Source organism: Podarcis liolepis (assembly GCF_965112155.1).
Source record: "Podarcis liolepis genome assembly, chromosome: 1".
In the NCBI taxonomy this organism is placed as follows: domain Eukaryota; kingdom Metazoa; phylum Chordata; class Lepidosauria; order Squamata; family Lacertidae; genus Podarcis; species Podarcis liolepis.
Window position 1 is genome coordinate 51,948,374 of NC_139554.1, and position 19,532 is coordinate 51,967,905.

The following is a 19,532-nucleotide window of genomic DNA, read 5'->3' on the forward strand; positions in this document are numbered from 1 at the left end:
TGAAACTGCCTAAGCTCTTAACTATCTACCTGTTATGAAATAATAAGTAATTTTGATTAAGCTAGAAAAACAAGAGACACATATGCCTAGATATTACTGAAATGTATACCTACTGTTTCACTAAAGGACTTTCGATTTTGTGCGCTCATTTACCAAAGACGTGTCATTCACAACGGTACGCTTTAATTTCATCACTTACAGTTCAAATTCGTTTAGAGAAATCATTTAAAAAGCATGCTTCTTTTTCCTCTCTTCTATCGTAAACAAGAGATGAGGCGTAAGCGTGGTGTCTGACATAAGCATAATAAAAGTTAATTTGGGGGCTAAACTAAATTTGGGGGGTGCTGAGTGGATCTTTGCACCCCGGCGGCGCATCTGCCAAAGACAGCCCTGGCAGGAAGAATGGGGAATCTTTTTCTGTCAAGGGCCATATTCTGGGAAGTTACCTGCAAGGGGAGAATGCCGGTGCTGGGTAGGGCCAGAGACAAAAAATGGTTGGAGTTTTCAAGCATTGCATTTCATAGTGCTCCCTCTCTCTCTTCCTCCCCCCCCCCCAGCCTCCCACTTCTTTCTCCCTCCATCCCTACTTCTGTTTCAGCTCCCACTTATTTCCAGGGGCATACCTAGGGGTTGGGCCAGGATGGCCCCTGTCAAGGGCGCAGACCTACGTGGGATGCAAAAACTGCGCCTCTCCACTCTGGTTCAGAGTGTCTAGGAGCCCACCCACCCAGCTGATCTGGGTGGCCAGACGAGGTGCATAGACTCCTCTGGGCCCCTCACTAACAGGGCTCCAAGGGGGCAAGGCATGGGGTGTGGTCGATGCAGCTCCTTGCCAAGGGCACACGGGAGCCTAGGTACAGCTCTGCTTATTTCCTCCCCCTCCATCAAGACAGGTCACAGATGGTAGGCTCCTCAGAACAAGGATCTAGTATCTTGGACCCAAAGTGCAGTAGCCTGATGGCACTATACAAAATTAAGGAGTGAGATTCACCTAGGAAACTCCATCAGTGGAAGCCCTCCATAATAATATTTATTTATACATACATACATACATACATACATACATACATACATACCCCACCCATCTGCTGGGCCACCCCAGCCACTCTGGGCAGCTTCCAACAAAATATTAAAATACAGTAATGCATCAAACATTAAAATTTCCCTAAACAGGGCTGCCTTCAGATGTCTTTTAAAAGTCTGGTAGTTGTTGTTCTGTTTGACATCTGGTGGGAGGGCATTCCACAGGGCGGGTGCCACCACTGAGAAGGCCCTTTGCCTGGTTCCCTGTAACTTGGCTTCTCGCAGTGAGGGAATCGCCAGAAGGCCCTCGGTGCTGGATCTCAGTGTCCGGGTAGAACGATGGGGATGGAGACAAGGTCTTTGGCTTGTGCAATGCACCTTTCCTCCCCCCCCCCACCCTCTGAGCCTTAAATTGTTTTGGGGGGAATGGAAAAACACCCAAAATAACATGCAAGGAGAGGACAGATTGTTTCTATCTGGCAAGCTGAAATGCTTGCAGAGATGAAACATTTGTAATAGTGTGGCATTGAATTCCACCCAATATTATTAGTAGACATTAATGACCACACAGTGATTTGAATACAATTTGGGTTCCCAGCTCATCCTCATACAACCATCTTTTCACTAAACCATCCAAGTACATATATGGAGAGGGAAAAAATGTACTTCTGTGCATACCATTAAGGCTAATTATAGAAGAAACACCTTAGAACAAGGGCTGCCACATCTGTTTTTCTCTGTGCTAAGATATTACAAGTATAGCAAGAGAGAGAATCTATGCTGCCATTATTTTTGCTGCATACGTTAAAGATTTTTTTAATAAAAAACCCCTCAGGCTTATTTCTTTCAGGTATACACCTACACAACTCCCTTCTCACTACAATAAGTCATTAATTTAATTTTCAATTTGCTCGATGCACAGATTTTTATGCAACCATAGATTCTGAGAGCTGGTCCACAGATTCCACAGTGTTGATGTGTCTCTCCCTCCTGAAAAACAGAAAAGCTCAGATCCAGTAAGGCAGTGTGGGCTGGGACCCACCAGTGAGCATAGGTGTCAAGCGTCCCTTATTTGGCGAGACAGTCCCTTATCCCAGCACCATGTCCCGCTGCTGTCCCTTATTGATGATGTCCCTTAAATTTCCCGGGTTTCAAAGGAAGCAGCCAGCCAGGGAGGAGGGAGGCTCCAACTGTGTTGCTTGGCTGCGTTGTTCACCCAATAAGGAGTCTAAGAACAACTGGGGGGTGTAGCTTGCATGCCTTGTGCCGATCAAATCGGCCACGTTGCCTGGGGACTTGCCTTTGCTCAGCGCTTCCCATCGGAGAGGTGACGGTGGTTTTTCTTGCTGCATCCCCTTTGCCGGGTTGCTGCACTATGGGAACCACCACTTGAGGCTTCGTTTGGCTGCTGGTTGACTAAAATCCCTTATTTTGGCTGCTGATCCCTTATTTTCGAGGCTGCTGGTCCCTTATTTTGAAATCCGTAAGTTGACAGCTATGCCAGTGAGACTTGGGTCACGTACTGGTGGGCCTCACGCCGAGTGCCTCCTCACTTGCCTGCCTAGTCTCCTAGTCAGCACAAATAACCCCTTGCATGCCGAGTAAAGGTGGCCAGGAGTTAGAGAAGATTGGTGTGTCGCTGTGTAGGTAGGGAAAAGGGCCAGAGGAGGTGTTGGAGGAAATTAGAAAGTGACATAAAAGGTTCATATTTATAATAATAATAATAATAATAATAATAATAATAATAATAATAATAAACAAACAGGGAAAGAAAGTAAGGGGAGAACAGAGGAAAGCTGTTATAGGAGGAAGACGTGCATGTGAAAGGACTAGGGAGGAGGAATAAAAGAAACTGACAGTTTGGGGGGGGTGAGCGGCAATAGGGCACAAGTTGAGCATGGATGGAGAAAGAGGAGAAGAAATTATAGCAGTGGATGCAGGAAGGGGGAAATAGAAAATAACAAAACCTGTTTAGGGAATGCATTACTGTATTTTAATATTTTGTTGGAAGCCGCCCAGAGTGGCTGGGGAAGCCCAGCCAAATGGGCAGGGTATAAATAAAAAAGTATTATAATATTATTATTTTCCACTTACCGCCTCTGGATCAACAAATTCTGCCTAAAATGGGGAGCTTTAGCAGGAGCAAAGGTCTGTACTTAGCTTGAGGAAAGGTGAGCTACGGAACTCCTTGCCACAAGGGAAACACTGTGGCAAAGAATGTAACCATTCCCCAAAATGGAATCTCATCAGAAGTGACATCAGTAACTGCCAGCTGATTATATGCCAAATTCTGCCTGCTCCTGCCACCATTTTGTGACTGGCTCTACCCCTGCACCACCATTTTGTGGCTGATAGGCCTCAGTAATTTTCAGCTGTCTCAAGTGGGCCCTGGAGGTAGAAAGTTTCAAAAACCCTCCACTAAGGCACGTTAGAATATTCATTGGCAGAATCAGCACTATCCATTTTCCTCAGCAAAGGTTTATTTCCCAATTAACGATTTCTGCTTTTCAGAAGAATTAATCTGCATAGCCCTAAGAAAGTGTGAACATTTCATTCTTCGAGAAGTTCTTTTCATTTGGCAAAATGTAATGATCTAAATGAAGAGTGGGCACAGGCAGCAGCTGAAGTCAACAGACAAGTGCAAGCAGAAAGAGAAAGAATAGGTGCCATATAAATGAGCAATTTCAGATGTGGAAAGTATAAGGGGGAAATATTGGAACTGGCTACTAAATTAGAAACGTTCAAATCATAGTAAGAATCCCAGCACACTTCACAAAGAAGCCATTTCAGAAGACTTCACCTGGTCTTTCAAGATAGCTATACCTATTCAAAGTGGGACTCGCATGGTCTCATGAGTTTGAAGGAGCATATTCACTTTAAAACAGTTTCATTTGGACTGCTGAGAAATATTGGTTAAATGTAAAAAATAATAATCATGAAATAGGAGATACAGTTTTGTGAAAATGCACGTTGTTTCACTGATACATTCTGCTGATTCTTCAGCACATTTACTCAGGTGTGTGTCCCACTCAATGGGACTTCTGATAAAACGTGGATAATGTGGCGTTGCTTCCCCCCATCCTCCTCCAAAAACCAAATAGCGATTGAGACAACTTTTAAACTTTTTGGTCAACTTTAAAACGAAGTATCTTTGGTGTTTCACACAACATTCTCATTTATTTCATCCTTTCACCAGATATAAACAACTCAGTTTGATGTGAGCAAAACAGCTACAAAATAACTATTGTAATTTTGAGTCAGCCCCAAGGACTGGGGAAAAATTCGATTTCAGTTCACATTTAAAGCCAATATCATACCTGCACTTTCTGAAACAAAGTGAGAACTGAAACACGGATATCCTTTAGAATTCACATGTGCCTGAATTTGACAGTGTTGTTCTCCAATCAAAATGCATATATTAGGGGGAAGTGTGGTGCTCTGGGCTTCTTAGAGGAAGGAAGTGGTATAGATCCAATAAATAATAACATTTCTGCTGCATGGAGTGTATGGGGTGTTAGGGGGAGGGTAGTACCTCTGATGGAAGACACGTCCTGCTCCTTCTGAGATAGTTTGTCCACCTTTGGTCTCCACCCCCATCTTTGGTCCCCCTACCTTAGCACTCACCTGTGGCTCCTAGAGCTGTCAGCCTGTGACAGTGGCCACACCCCAGGAATAGCTTAGACTGGCTGGCTAAGGTGAGGGTAGCCAATGGGTCTCAAATCCTCTAAGAGTTAGAGGCTTCCCCTGCATGTGAAGACAGGCTCTGGTGGATTGAGTGGACAAGAACAATACTGGGTCCAATGGGCATGTGTAAAACAGGGGTAGGTGATGTGGTGGAGCCAAGTCACAACGTAAGAACACACAAGCATTATAGCAAGGAAGCTGGAGCACCTTCCACAGGGGCGGCACAGTGGTATCCTCATGGCAAAAGCAACATGTTTAATATATATATTTCTGAAACAAAAACTAAACCTGTCTTTGGGTTTTTATGTTTTTTGCCCTTGGGTATTTACAAGAATATACTCCACGCCATCCTATGGAGACTGGCAGCCTGGTTCAGAGTGCTAGGCTTGCTTATGACATTGGGGATCTCTAAGTCCTCAGAGTGAGTGGGCTTAAGGCTCACACACAAGTGAGTTTATGATTTGAAAATTGGGTTATGTGGCTTTGTAGCCCACTCTCACCGCTCAGCCAGGCAAGCTATTTTCTAGAGCATACAGTGATCCAGTTTATGAAAAACAAATATATGTCTCTCTCTTTCTAAGTCTTCTCACAACCCTTCTCCTCAGGAGTAACTCCACCACATGCATACATCCCGTCCAGAATTTTCTCTTGCCTTTGGTGCCCCTCTCTCCACATGTACCCTTCCCACTAGGGGTTGCCTTTAGAGTTGCATAATGTGTACACTGACTTTATATTACAGTAGCTAGCATGTTAATATTTGGGTGGCAGCTGTGACAAATATTTCATCTAAGCTAACAACTTTAAATGCTGTGCTGGTTTGGAAAGTTCACTCACACACAAAGTAATGTATTTTTTTTAAAAAAAACAACACCACACATCCCACTACTTTCCTCCTCAGCATAAAGGCAAAGCTAAAAAAGAGCAGCAGTGTTTTACTCTCCCTGCAAACTGGCTGTACAAATGGTTGCAAATTGAAATACCTTTAATTTTGCTGCCAGAGTTAATGTATGTGTAAACTACTGCTGTTTGGAAAGGCAGGTGCATGAATTTTTCCACATCTCTCTTGCTAACTACGGTTGTTAAAACACACAAACACACCCTTTTGCAGCAACCATTAAATGGAAACTAAGGATTTTCTCTACTGTTTGCTGAAATAGCAACACAGCACAAACCTATAGTGAAAGCACACCAGCCAACAAAGCCTTGGCAGTTAATTGAACAACATGTTATGTGGGCCCCTCATCAACTTCAACCTTACTAGCCCTGAGCCATCTAAAATAAATTTACAGCAATCAGGAAAAATCCTTTTTGAGGGAGCACTTCGTAAAGCAACACACACACACACACACACACACACACACACACACACACACACACCTCTCTAGAGACTTCCTTCATGCCCTGCAACATTCTGTCAATTGTTCAACAAGGCAGGACTCATTCATTTTCTTTACTTTCATCTCCTTCTCCAGGGCTGACACCTAGGCACTTACCAGATGTATGTAGACAATCCACATTGTAAGTAAACCCCTCTCTGTTAAGCAGCTTTTCATGGACCTGGCTTCCAGTGGCAGGCAAGGCTCTGACCTCTTGAAATCAACCACTCCCCGAAAGAAATGGATTTTCAGAACTATCAAGGACAACTTGATAACGGGTGGGAACAAAGAGCCCTGAAAAGGGACACGGGAAACCTTGATGTTATTTATGAGCAAGAGGAATAAAGGCAAGATGAAAGGACATCTTGAAGTTTCAAATTGGGAGTGAGCTTGCCATTTAATTGCACAGGGTTGAGGTTAGATGGAAGGATAAATAAAATGGAACAAAGGGACAACCTATAGCTTACATTGGAGATCCAGGATTGATCTCCTGCCACAGTGTGTTCCTTTAAAGCAAAATGCAACTGGGGGTCAGGGGGCTGTCAATTTGCTTGGAGATGTGGTAGGGGGAGGGAATGTTTAAACACTTTCTCCCTGCATAGTTTTTTTTCAAATCAAAATTGACTCCCCAAAGCTGTCATTCACTCTATCAGTACCTTAGCTGCTATTCTATTATTTTTACATCTAACACAAAGCTCTGTGAAATTAAACAGCAAGCCCATTCCTAATGTTAAAGTTCTTCCTCACCCTTTGAAGAAATTGGCATCCCCACCCTTAAATAGCAGCATTTCATTTCTATTTTAAATTTGGGAGATCAGTTATGTTGTCTCCTCTATAATGCTTGATATTTTTACGATTCTGCTTAACTCCCTTCACTCATCATCCAGGGAGCGAGTACAACATTATACATGCCTACTCGGAATTAAATCTCACTGAGTTCAACAGGTCTTTACTCTCAGGGAGGTTGGTATAGGATTGCAGGCTTAATCTTCTACTCTGCTAACTCATATTCAGGTACAGCATCGAAACACTACCCAAGGCTTCAGATGAACAATTATACATTGGAAGGGAAATTCCAGTTTAATTTGTCCACTGATTGCACAACAGAGCCCACTGTGTGTAGGTATTTCAAAAAATATAATACAAATACTTTCCAGTTCCCTAAGAGTGATGAAATATTCTTTAAGTCACACATTTTTATCAAATATACAATACTGACAGTGGGCATTCTACTATGAAAGAAGAAATAAATCCAACTAGCATTTAATTTCTTAGAGCCAGTACTTTGTTATTTGATATTCTACAGTTTCATTAAATCCATTTCAAAACCAGAGAATACTGTTAGAGGGGGAAAGAAAAAGCAGATGACTAATGCATGCATTGAGTTTACAATATTTCAAAGATGTGGTTTGTAAATCTCATCTGTGCATCATGCATGACTATGCCTCAGATGAGTATATTATAGAAAACAAAACAGCAGATTAAATAAATATTAACTCTTTTCAGGCCTGACATTGGACTTGCACGAACCATATATGTTGGAGATTGATCTTCAAATTATAATTGTAACCGGGGCAAAGCAAGATACCATAAACCAAGGTAGGCAATATGGTGTCCTCCAGATGATGGAGTACAACTCCCATCATACTCAGCAAGCATGGGAAGTGGTCAGGGATGATGGGAGCCCAACATCTGATGGGCAGCATGTTGGCTGTCTCTGCACCAAATAGGCAACCAAATATAAAGTAACACCTTATTAAGTGATGACTTGCCAAGGTATACATATAGATCACTTGGTAAGCTTGCTGCCTTGTGTTGTCCTCTTGTTTGGCCAAGTGGCAAGGAGAATCTTACAGTCTACTACTTGCCTAGATTTATGATCAGGTGGCAAGCATTTGCTTCCCCTTTGGCAGCATAGTATCAAGGACTAGTTTAGCAAATAGTTATACAGCCACACTGTGGTAAGTTACCACTTGGCAAACGGTTCTCTGTAGTTGCCCAGTATTGGGGATATTTTACTGTCTGCTTAGTCCATCTACAGTTATTTGCTTCTCATGAAGAGGTCTGTAATCTGGGAGGCAGTACATAAGTCCAAAGAATGGAGAAGAACTGAAATTAAGTTTGGTGGTGTTATCCTCCTCTTCAGGTGTCACGCACAAAAAAGAGTGTGGGGAGTGTGGGACTGGGACTGTGGGGGTGTCACCCTTCCACAGCATGCCTCTGCCGCCTCTACTTTAGCCCTGATTCCCAGTGACAAATGGGTTCTGAAATGTAGTAAATGATTCAGTTTGAAAATTACTAGGAAAATTAGAAGTGCTCTAAGGGGCAAATAAAATAAAATAGAAATAAAAATTTGTTGGTGACTGATATGGGGAAACATTTATTAGAATAAAGACAGATATTTATTTCAATTTCCACATTAAAGAACCACTAAAAGTAAAGTTTCTAAAAAATACACTCTAATTAAAGTTTGTGACCTTTTCGTACCTTATTCTCCTTTTACATCTTGATAGAATCAGCCTTCCATTTTATATTTCCTCATTTGACTCAACTGCTGATGCTATCAAAGTTCCTGCCCTTTGAGATAGCTGTCTTGAATATCTTCCAAATTGAATTAATTAATTCTTAATGTTATCAAAGGAGACAGCCAGTATAACCCAATGGACAAAAACTTGCATTTTGACAATGGACAGCAGAGTTCAAATTTGCTCAGCCTCTTGCACAACTCAGGGATATGTTCATGCTGTGGCTTTCACTGAAGTCAAAAGATGGTTGGCATCTAGTTGTCTTCTGGACAACCAGAAGTCAATCCAGAATCCTGTTCTCACAGTGGCCAACCAAATGCCTGTGGGAAAGCATCAAGCAGCATCCATTTAGCAGCACAAAAACAAAGCCCTATTTCTTATTCCCAACACCTGAGTCCATTTATCATCATCACGACTGGAGTCATCTGCAGCATCTTTCTCTATGTGAGCATTCTCTCTCTCCAGTTACTGTACTCGAGTTGCTTTCTACTACTCAGACCTGGATGCCACCATGTTCCTGAGTTGTTAGAACTCCTCTCACAGTCATAAGAGCCTTGCATGAACAGTGCACACTATGAGCTGCCTGAACTACAGCAGAAACCTTTGCAGATGTTTCTGCTAAGGGAATCTTCCAACAAAATGTTTCCCTGTGTGGGAGGACTAGTGCAACGGTTCTGGCAGAGGCCTAAATGTGGCATGGTATGTGACTGTCAACATGGATTTTTGCATGGTAGGTCGGTAGCAGGAATCAAGCTCAAGGATCTTTTAATAAACAAATAAATGGACCAGCAATTGCAACACAATGTTTTCTATGCATATGTTGATCCAAAAAAAAAGGCAGCTGAGAAGGTAAGCATTATGTAGAAACCAGGCATCAGGCTCAGAATGAGGGACAAAATGTTTCAACAAAAGTCTTTTTGAATGGCCAAGAGCTAGAGAGAACTGTGTAAGCAGGATGTAAATCTAGCTGTGACTGAGTGAGAGAACACATACTTTGCATGCAGAAGGTTCAATCCATGGTATCTCTAGGTAGGTTTGGAAATACCTTTGTCTGAAACATTGGGGAAGAGCTACTGTACTCTGGCTAGTGAGAGAAAGAAAGACTGGTCTCCTTTAATAGCCTGAGCAGAAAACTCCTTTAAGAGTGGGAAGAGAGGAGACAATTAATGGGGTGGGGTCTAAGTTTTAGAACATAAAATAATTTAAGGTTTTCTGGGAGAAAAAATTTGGTGGGTGCATTTTGGGGATGAACCTATTGCTCAGCCTTCACATATATGCCCTCTGTAAATGCAGCACCAGTGTGGGGTCATGGAGTGGACTGACCACACTTAATTCTATCTTCCGATTCCAGGGAACAAGGCAAACAATGTAGTGTGGGCAGTCATGCAGTATATTAGTAAACTCCGATGGCTGAGTGCCAGCAGGTTTGGAGTCAAAACATACGCTGAAAATCAAGGTGGAGGTATCAGCAGCCACAGCTGAGCCCTTAGAACGTAAAGGAGATAAATCACCCCCAAAGAGTCCAAACTGAGCATGCTCAGGAGTCACAGCAGGTTGAGTGACAGTTAACAGTTGATGGAAAATAACAATAAAGAATAATTAAAGAACAAAAAAAAAACAGATGAGATGCAAATCTGGATGTGAGGAAGAATAACAACCTCTGCTTATTGCTGGAGTCCCTTACAACTTCTAGCATCCCAAAGGAGGGCATGGCTGACTGAAAGGAACTCGGAGCAGGAGTGTCCCTGTCACAGCTTTTATTGGGCGCCTGGATTATTTCTTTAAAGTATATGCCTCCAGCTCAAGCATTCTTTATGGAAATATATACTCCTGCCTGCTATCCTCTGAATGGTAGGGGAGAAGAGGGAGTCCTTTGTGCTAACCTTGAGCATCACATCAGCCAACCTTTCTGGAGTTCCCTTGAACAGTGCTGCATTTTAATCCTATGTGAATAACACTCTCAGGTAATCTTCATGTTGTTACCTCATACTGCATTATTCCAGCAAATACATTAGTGAAGGTGATTAGTTACACAAACTATTATGCCAGTCTGGAGAGCTGGGACTCCAAGATACAGGAAACAAAGCAGCTGTTGTATGGTATCTCTCTCTCTTCAAGGTAGCGTGCACAGTGAACCTCCTTCTGCTACTTCACCCTTTTTGCTTCCGCGCTGACTGCTCTTATGGAGATAAGTGGGCCTGCTTATGTCACCTATGAAAAGTTCTTTTATCTCCAGAATGCCAGCAGCCTCCCCCTTCTCCCTGCCAGTGACAGTCTACCAATCCATCTACCTGGCTAGCCAGAAAGCCATTCACGTTACACCCAAGCGACAGAAAAACAAGCATATCTCCAGAAGTCATACAACTCCAGCTTACTTCTGTGCAGTTTTTGCCAGCTCTTGCACTATATGAGGTAGCTTATTTTCCTCAGAGCTTTGGGTCCCCACGCTTATTACTTCCTGAGAGTGACAGCTGTCTTCTGCTTGCAAATTGGGGGTGAAGAAAAACTGCCCACAGCTCTGAAAAGGTTGTCAGTGCATTAAATTCCCTCGAGGGATTATAAGAAAGCCCAGTCCATCCAACCCTTTCCCAGAGCAGCCTCTTTAGCAAATCCTTGTGCTATAATATTTAGCTGTCAAAAAAGGATGGGGCCATAACTCGGTGACCGAGCCCCTGCTTGCACACAGAAGGTTCTAGATTCAACCCTCCAGCATCTCCAACTGAAAGGATCAGGTAGCAAGTAATGCCAAGTATCTCTGTCTGAGACATTGGGTAGCTATTATCAGATGGAACTGGGCTTGGTGGACAAATAGCTTGTCCCAATCTGGTGAAACAAATAGTGGGCTCAATTTTGGCTTGGGGAACTTGAATTCAGATCCCATTTGGCTAAGAGATTCCCTGGCTGACTAAGGACCAGGTATTATCTCTCTGCCTAATCTGATAAAAATGTGATGAGACTTTATCTTCAGTGTTGTAATGCTAAAATGGAGGAAGGCACAGTTCCCTGGAGGAAGAGCAGGGTATGATAAACTAACCTAGACCATTTGTTGTTTGACAAAATGGAGGGAGAGTATGTTACAAGGAAAAGAGTTCAGATAAATTATGTTTGGGTTCTCTATAACACTGTAGGGAGTTCTGTAAGAACAACAGAGGATATACATGATAGAGCACCACTTATAGCCACTTATAGCTCTCAGGTGAAACCACTCAAACACACCATCTGTGATCTACAGCCCATTCTAATCAATGGCATTTCCATCTCACAGGCCTTGCTGCATTTGCTTAAGACAGCCAACCTAAAACCAGCAAGGGGAGGCTACATAAGAGAGAGACTCACACAGAGAACAGACCTTGTTGTGGACTCAAATACACAGTGTCCCCCCATGTCTACACTGGCCAACACTATTACAGGACCTGAAAATCGATCAATGCCATTCACATGCTCATGTTCCAATGCCAACATCAGCAAGTAATGCTCTTCATTCCTCATAGGAGGAACACGCTGGTCGCTGCGCCAAACAATGACTAGAACAAAATCTTATATAAGAAACGGCAATGTTCTCAAGTCAGTGAGGGAACACTTCAACCTCCCGGGACACTTTGTAAGAAGAGTTAAGGGTGACCATCTTGGAGCAATGGCATGTGAAAGGGTGTCTGCAACATGAAACTTACAACGCATCAAGAGGTTCAGTGCTATCACTTGTGGAATGAACTGAAACAAAGGACTTTTACCACATTGCATGGCTACTTGGCTTACCAATGCCAGGATTTCTGTGTGATCAAACTGTTTGTGAATTGCCACTGTTAATTACATAATTATCACTGCCTGTGATTTCCTGCATTTTATTTCCTTCTAAACTCATTGTTTCCAATTCACTTCTCCTGCCCCCAACCATGTGCCCACGTGTCTGTAACTCAGAATACAGCTCATGCATCTGATGAAGTGGGCTGTAAGTCCATGGAAGTGCATGCCACAATAAATTTGCTTAACTTCAGGGTGCCACAAGACTCTTGTTTTTGCTGCAAGAGACTAATCAAGGCTCCTCCTTTGGAAAGAGGATAGGACTCTACATCTACTATCTGCTAAAATGACTTCTTTGCCTCTGCTGTAGGCAGTGGTAAAACTGGGCAGGAATGGGCTGGTACATAATACTGTAAAAACATTTCAACCCATATTCGTCCCTAAGCTCAGTGAACCAGGATAACACCAATTCCAGCTAAACTTGCAATCCACTTTATCGTTGGCTGGAGGAGAATGTGCTTTGGGCTACAGCATTTCAAATCCATTGAAAAACACAGAGAGTAGAGATGCCATTTCAATACATGCAAATTTCACACAGAGAGAAATACTAAGGAATCCTGCATATTTAAGAGTGCACACAAGCATTAAACATTTATAGAATAAATGTGCTTATTCTTAATTCATCATACGATGCCTTCATATTCTTTGAAAACAGAGTGCCGAGATCTTCACAGAGAGAGCCTGACATCTGAAATTAGAGTGTGGGCTGGAAGCAAGGAGCACTGCTCCAAGATGACTGAAAAGTACTCATTTCATCTTCCACTCCAGTCTGAGCCGAGACAGGCTAATTATATGTGGGAATGTGCTCTCTCGCCCAAGACAATAAGCATTAAGGGGTTTATCAAAACGCCCAAGAAAGAACAGCACGATTTTCAAATAGATCTATGCATGTGGTTCATGTAAATCCAAATAAACAAAAAAGCCAATACCTGCTGAGAATGAATTTTCAATTGGAAAAGCTTTTGGAGTTCATATGAATATGAATTCATGCCACAAGGAAAGCTCTGGGGAGTCACTTTGGGTCTGCCTGGGAGCTAATATGATTTGGCTGTCTCTCAAAAATTAAAATAGCAGGATCCAAAGAGCTACTTTAGATGCACCCTAGATTTCGGACAACAAAATGCCCAGGGAATCTTTGACGCTCCCCTCTCCTTTGAATAGGAGACTCTCTCTCCCCCGCCCCCGCCAATATCAAACAGCTCATGAAACATGACAGTTTCAAAAGGAGTTTTCCAAGCAGCAGCAGGTTGTGTGTGTTGGAGGGGGGGGGCTGTTACTCAGAACAAGAAGTGGAGTTCAATATTTATGAATTTTGATACAAATTAACCTGACCTGCAACTCTCAAACTAATATGCAGATTGGAATATACACATCCTTCAGTTTTCATGAAATTTTGCAGTTCAGTTCTTGGATTACAAAACAAATCAAGATGCATTTTAAAATGCACATCTTGAGTTAAAATATGCTCAGGAATGTTTGTTTAGTGAGGAAATACGTTCACACATTTAATGTAGTTCAAGGCAGTTTTTTTAAAAAAAAAAAATCAGATTACTGTGGTGATGGAATAAATGAATGCATGTGAAAATGACACAGAACACAAGCAGACCTATCAGCCCATCCCTGCATGAAACACAAGTCCAAATGTCTCTTTGGCACTGACAACTAGTTGTTCATGTCTTTGGATCCAGGCTTTTTTTTTAAAAAAAGTATAAACTAAAGGTTTTAAGAGCCCTTCCCCTAAATTTAGAGTATTTATTTAATGCTGGAAACAGGGCATATGCACATCAGCCAGCATATGAATGTGGCAGGAAGGGATCTACAATATTTGGTTGGCCAAGCCAAATTTTGTAATAACCAGTGTCATGCAGTGGCGTAGCGTGGGGGGTGCCAGGGGTGCCGGCCGCACCGGGTGCAACATCTGGGGGGGGCGCGCTCGCTGCCTCCGGAGTCGCCGAAGAGCCTCGGGCGCAGGCTGTAGCGGAGCCGCATGTCTCGCAGAACCGCCGAGCTGTGCGCGCGTCCGGGCTGAAGGCGCCCGGCAGGCAGCGGCTCTCTGCGCTCGCCGCGGAGGACGCGCCAGGCAGCCCCTCTTCACAGCCCCGCCTCCGCCGGTGCTGCTGCAGCTGCTGGGCAGTTGCATTTTCATCGCCTCTCTGCCCCCCTCCTCCTCCGGGCAAGCGGCGTCGTTTGGGCGGCAGCGCCAGCGGCAACTCGCGGGTTAGGGGGGGGCGCAAATTACTTGCCTTGCCCCGGGTGCTGAGAACTCACGCTACGCCGCTGGTGTCATGACAACCTCTGTCCATAAACCACTCCTTGCAGACCCTTGCTCTATGTCATGTACTGGCAGGACGCTGAGGAGGGGTAGGAGGTGAGCTGGGGGACCCCCCCCCCGGGAAGAAGGCTCAGAGCCAGGGGATTGGTAGTGGCATGACGATGAGTGGTCAGGGTTTAGTAACAGGGTTTAGTGAGCAGGAAGAGGCTGTGACAGAGAGCAGTCCAGAAGCAGAGACTGGTGAGGAGTGGGGCCAAGAGGCAGAATGGAGGCAGGTTGCTAAAGCCAGGGAGTCTCTCCCTCCTGCTGTGACCAGCTCCCCCCCCCCTCCCTGGTCTTCCAGAACAAGAAAAGGAATGAAGAGGGTAGACCAAAGAGAGACAAGAAGAAGGAGCTTCAGGTTGCTGGGGGAGGAGCAGCCTTAGAGAGTAGTGGAAGGCGAGGATCTTCAGTCCTTGCAACTGCTTCATTGGGGCAAGATCTATTGTGAAGAGATCTGTGCTCACTAGGCCTGAGCTATTTTGTTTCTTTGAATAAAGAGTTAACTTCATGGATACCTTGTGAGTTTTTGCTGTAAATGACTAGTGACGGAGGTAAACTTCCTTGCTTGGATGTCACTGCTTGAAGATGGCTCAGGTGCCTTCAAGCAGTGACACCCTGACTGAAAACCCTTTCAGTGGAGAAGAAAATGTGCTAGCTTGTGCTGGGCAAAGGTGCCTTGAGAAGAGTGGAATATGTACCTAAATCATGGATTATTTGTCTCCAGTTACCTGATTTGGTGAAATAATTTTCCATGGGATAATTTTGAAACTTTATTTTCCATCGATTTAAAATAAGGCAGTGGGGGACAGATCTGCGAAGTGTTTAGCATTTAAACACTATTTAGAACTAAATAGGAGTAGAGTTTCAAAAGGCTAAAATCTAAAATGGATGACTGCACAAGTTCACAATTTTAGATTGTAGCCTCTTTTAAATTTGTGCTGCCCAAAGTAGTAGGTAGGTTTGATTATTTTTTTCTTGTTTTAAATAACTCTATGATTTAGGTACTCATTCAAAAACTGTTCACCTATCAGTCCAGGCTGCTCTAAGGAAACAATCAATACATATTTTTTAAGTATCCTAGTTACATTGTAATGGACACAATAGAAAATGAATGTGTAATTTCAGTATAGAGGTTAGAAAGTGGGGGCAGGGTAGAAAGGCTCAGTGCCAAAATCTCCAGCAAACACTTGACATTTTCAGAAGATATTTAGAGCAGAGCAAGTATGCAAGCATGCAACCACTGAGTGCATTATGATGCATATGGCACCAAGAAATAGAACGATGGCTGCAAAAGGAACAACTGACCTCATGCTTTATGCGTTCTCCACTTCTGACCTTGGCTCGTCACCTCACATTTGAGAAGTCAGCAGGGTGGCTAGCAGAGCTTGAGCTGGGATTTCAGGAGACCAGATCACTGAAGGTTCAACATAAATAATGCATATGTGATCCTTTAAGATCTCATAAGAAACGAGGGCCAACGGCAAATAAGATGTCTTTCTGGGGTTGATCCGACCATGAAGGATATATTGGATATATTGAAATATATGGAAGGAAGAAGATGAAGATGGAGCTGGCCTCTTGGAATGAAGCTGGAGGACTGATAAGGAGAGAACCAGAACTACCAGAATCAAGACTTTGATGAGGTTAATCCAACCCAGCCTTGAGCTAGAGCTCAGGTAAAATCAGGAACTGCCCTGATCTTTGTCACCTGGCAGGTAACCTTTCATCCTCACGTGGCCTTCTGGGCCATGAAGATTTCCATGTAGGGCTTCAGCCTAAAAACCATTATTAAACCGTCACTCTAGTCCTTGTTGAAGTTTAGCTGAGAAAATGCCCCCTGAGCCTTCTAAATAGGTTGTATTCCACTCATCTGCAGGTGTCATAATCAGACAGATTTCCATTATCAGAGGACCTCTGTTCCTCACTTTAACACTGATGCCAAGTTATAGGTGTAAAGTTCATTACTGAAAGAAGCTCCTTTTGACTTTCCTTTGGTGAAGTGCTGGACACTCTTTTCAGAAGGACTTTCTAGATATGTTTTAGCTAGTCTTGTAATTAATCAAGTTGGCAGGGCCATTTATTGAGAAAGGTGAACCTAACCCTGCTTATTACAAGACTCCTATGTGCTTTTACTTCCTTCACTAAATGTAATTAACATTATGGTTGTCGGAACACACTCTCTCTCAACATTATGAAGACCGATGTTACTCCTGCTGTGATCATCTGTTACAATTACACTCCAAACTAAGACATATACACTCACTTTTCCTAATACAGTAAAAGGAGAGCGAAGAGTTCAGGCTACAGTGATCTCACTTCAGTTAATGGCAAAGCTAATTTGGAAACTGGCCAAATAAGGCAATGCTCTGAGGTGGCAAACGTCCATCCAGCTCGTAATTTACTGTTTGTTTCCCACAATCCCTTGCTCTTCAGGGATCATTAGTGCAGAATCATTTATGGGATCAGCCTCACCAGTTACAATGAGGGGTCTTTACAAGCTTATAAAAAGAACATTGCAGCAAGAAATGTCAATTAAAACCACATTAGAAGAAGATGCACTTCAACTGAAATGCCACTCGAGACAGCTAAGGCACAGCCCCAGAGATCATCTTCTCGGTGGCAGCAGTCTTGATGTCAGAGCTAGGAGAGGCACAGGACTATCAAAAAAAGATGTGCAGCAAGACCTTATTCTTGGTCAAGGAAAAAGCATCAAGCTTTGTGGCACTAAAGGAGGAATAGGAATTGTCTGGAGGCTATGGAGACAAGGAAGAGCTATCCCAAGGCTATTCTGCCTTGCGTCTTTCTGCCATCACAGTTACCATTGGAAACATGGCATGAGTTATGTGGATGTGATTTAATTGCTGCATTCATGCTTCAAAGCTCATGATCAGAAATTCCTGGCTGCGCCTAGGAGTGATTACCAAAATGCTCCAAATTTCTTACAAATGTAAACAAAAACCAATCCTACCATTAAGATATTATAGTGAGGTGACATTATCTGAAGCACAGTAAACGAAAGAGAGCGTTGCAAACTTGATATTCTGGACAGGGCAGTCATTTTCAACAACAGAGAGATAGCACGAAGGAGTTGGGGAGAATATAACCACAAGTGGGTTTTGTACTAACCTTTGGCATAACAGAAACTTTTAGCTCCTCCAGGAAGAGGAGTGAAGGAGAGATTGGGTTTACACCAACAACACCTGTTAACTACAACAATGCTTCTTTTATAATGATCAAATAAAGGCTCGACAGTAACACTGTCTCATTTTACAAGGAAGAATAAAGGAGGGGTAGTGTGCACTTTATAAGCTCAGAGCTTTTAGTCTAATTGACAAGGGAAAAAACCTCGTTAATGGAGTCCCTAGATCTGAAAGAATTAATGGTATTAGTGATTTAACAGCATCACCCAAATGTAATGCACTTGGGCTCCCTAATTGCTCCAATGTTTCTCTTCACACCACTTCTGCAGCAGAATCATTGATATTAAACCACTTTCACACAATTGATGAAAAGGACACAAACTGAATAAGCTGCAAGGCTTTAAAAGCTCCATAGGCTTATGAAGAAGTGAGGTCGTTCTGAGCCAGTATTCTTCTCAGCTGCCCTTAGTGGGTATCAGTCATCATTACTGCACTCTGAATCATAATGGACTCCAACAGTTTAATAATGATTGCAACACCCTTTCTAATGAGGTTGGTGCTGCCCTCTGATGTGAATATTCATAAAATAGGTTTTATAATGGCTTCTCTCTTGATTAGCAGGCTGTGGTCCTGTACCAAATCAGCGACATCTTTTGATGCACCAAGGGGAAAAAAAATCAAATTAAATCCTTGTTTCAAGCAGAGTAAATGAATTTGACTTTAGGTGATCAAAAGGGGAAAAACTTCTAATTAGACACGCAAGCAATCACCACGTTCCTTCAAAATAGGGCTATAGAGACACGGATTCCTAATAAACCTCTTCCCCCTCCCCCTCAACAAATCACCTTTTAGATAAACATAAAGGATAAAATTCAGTGTAATTAAAGTCCACCAATCTATATAGCTGATTATTTTTTAAGGCAATTATTTGCTGGTACAACTAGTCTCAAGCCTATGCAGATGTGTTCAAATGTACACACAGTGGGGAACTGTGGTAGCATCGCTCTGCCCAGCTGACATGCTCATGTTGGAATCACATTCAAATATGACCCTAGGTGTATAGCACCCAAATTGTTTGTCAGTCTGCATGATTGCGGAGGTTGATGGTCACATGTGCTGCTGGGATCAAAGTACCTAACCACCTATTTGAAGATAACTTATACATGATGGGTGGATACAGTGATTTTTCCTTTGCCTATTCCCCAGATTTCTCTTTCATTTCTCGCAGCCTAGTTTCTGACAGAGGTAAGTGGGCTGCTCTGTGGAATGCTGACCCCCTCCCTCAGTTGCATCTGCTTTCTAACCCACACACCTGAGGCAAAGAAACAAAAATTTGTTCCAACGACACATACGTTAGGACAGATAGCGATTATCCAGTGAAATTCACACAGCCGAGACGTCAGACATCACGAGGAGAGAATAAAAACTTCTCCCCCAAAGCAACGACACAATATATTTTAATAATACATAATAAGTATATTCTCCATCTTTATGAAAGGAAAACAACAAAGCCTTATTTGAACTGGCTGACAATGCCACATCAAACATAAATGAGTAGGATGCACCTGATGTTCAAGATGTGATGGAGGGGTGTGACCCCCCTTGATGTCAGTGTGCACAATATAACGAATTTAGTCCAGGGTAACAACCACCAGCCTACTTGGGTTTC

General features: G+C 43.0%; 1 protein-coding gene across 2 annotated transcripts in view; it reads right to left on the minus strand.

Moving 5' to 3' along the window:
- LOC310689002 (transmembrane protein 263-like) overlaps nucleotides 1-19,532 on the minus strand; it is a 312,856-nt gene that overhangs the window by 162,506 nt on the left and 130,818 nt on the right. The window contains exon 1 of one of the 2 annotated variants that reach the window (XM_083466207.1): nucleotides 6,201-6,308. The exons of the other annotated variant lie outside the window; for it this stretch is intronic. The gene's annotated coding sequence lies outside the window, so the exon portion shown is untranslated. Of the gene's footprint in view, nucleotides 1-6,200; nucleotides 6,309-19,532 lie in introns of those variants that run through there. 2 annotated transcript variants of the gene reach the window in all.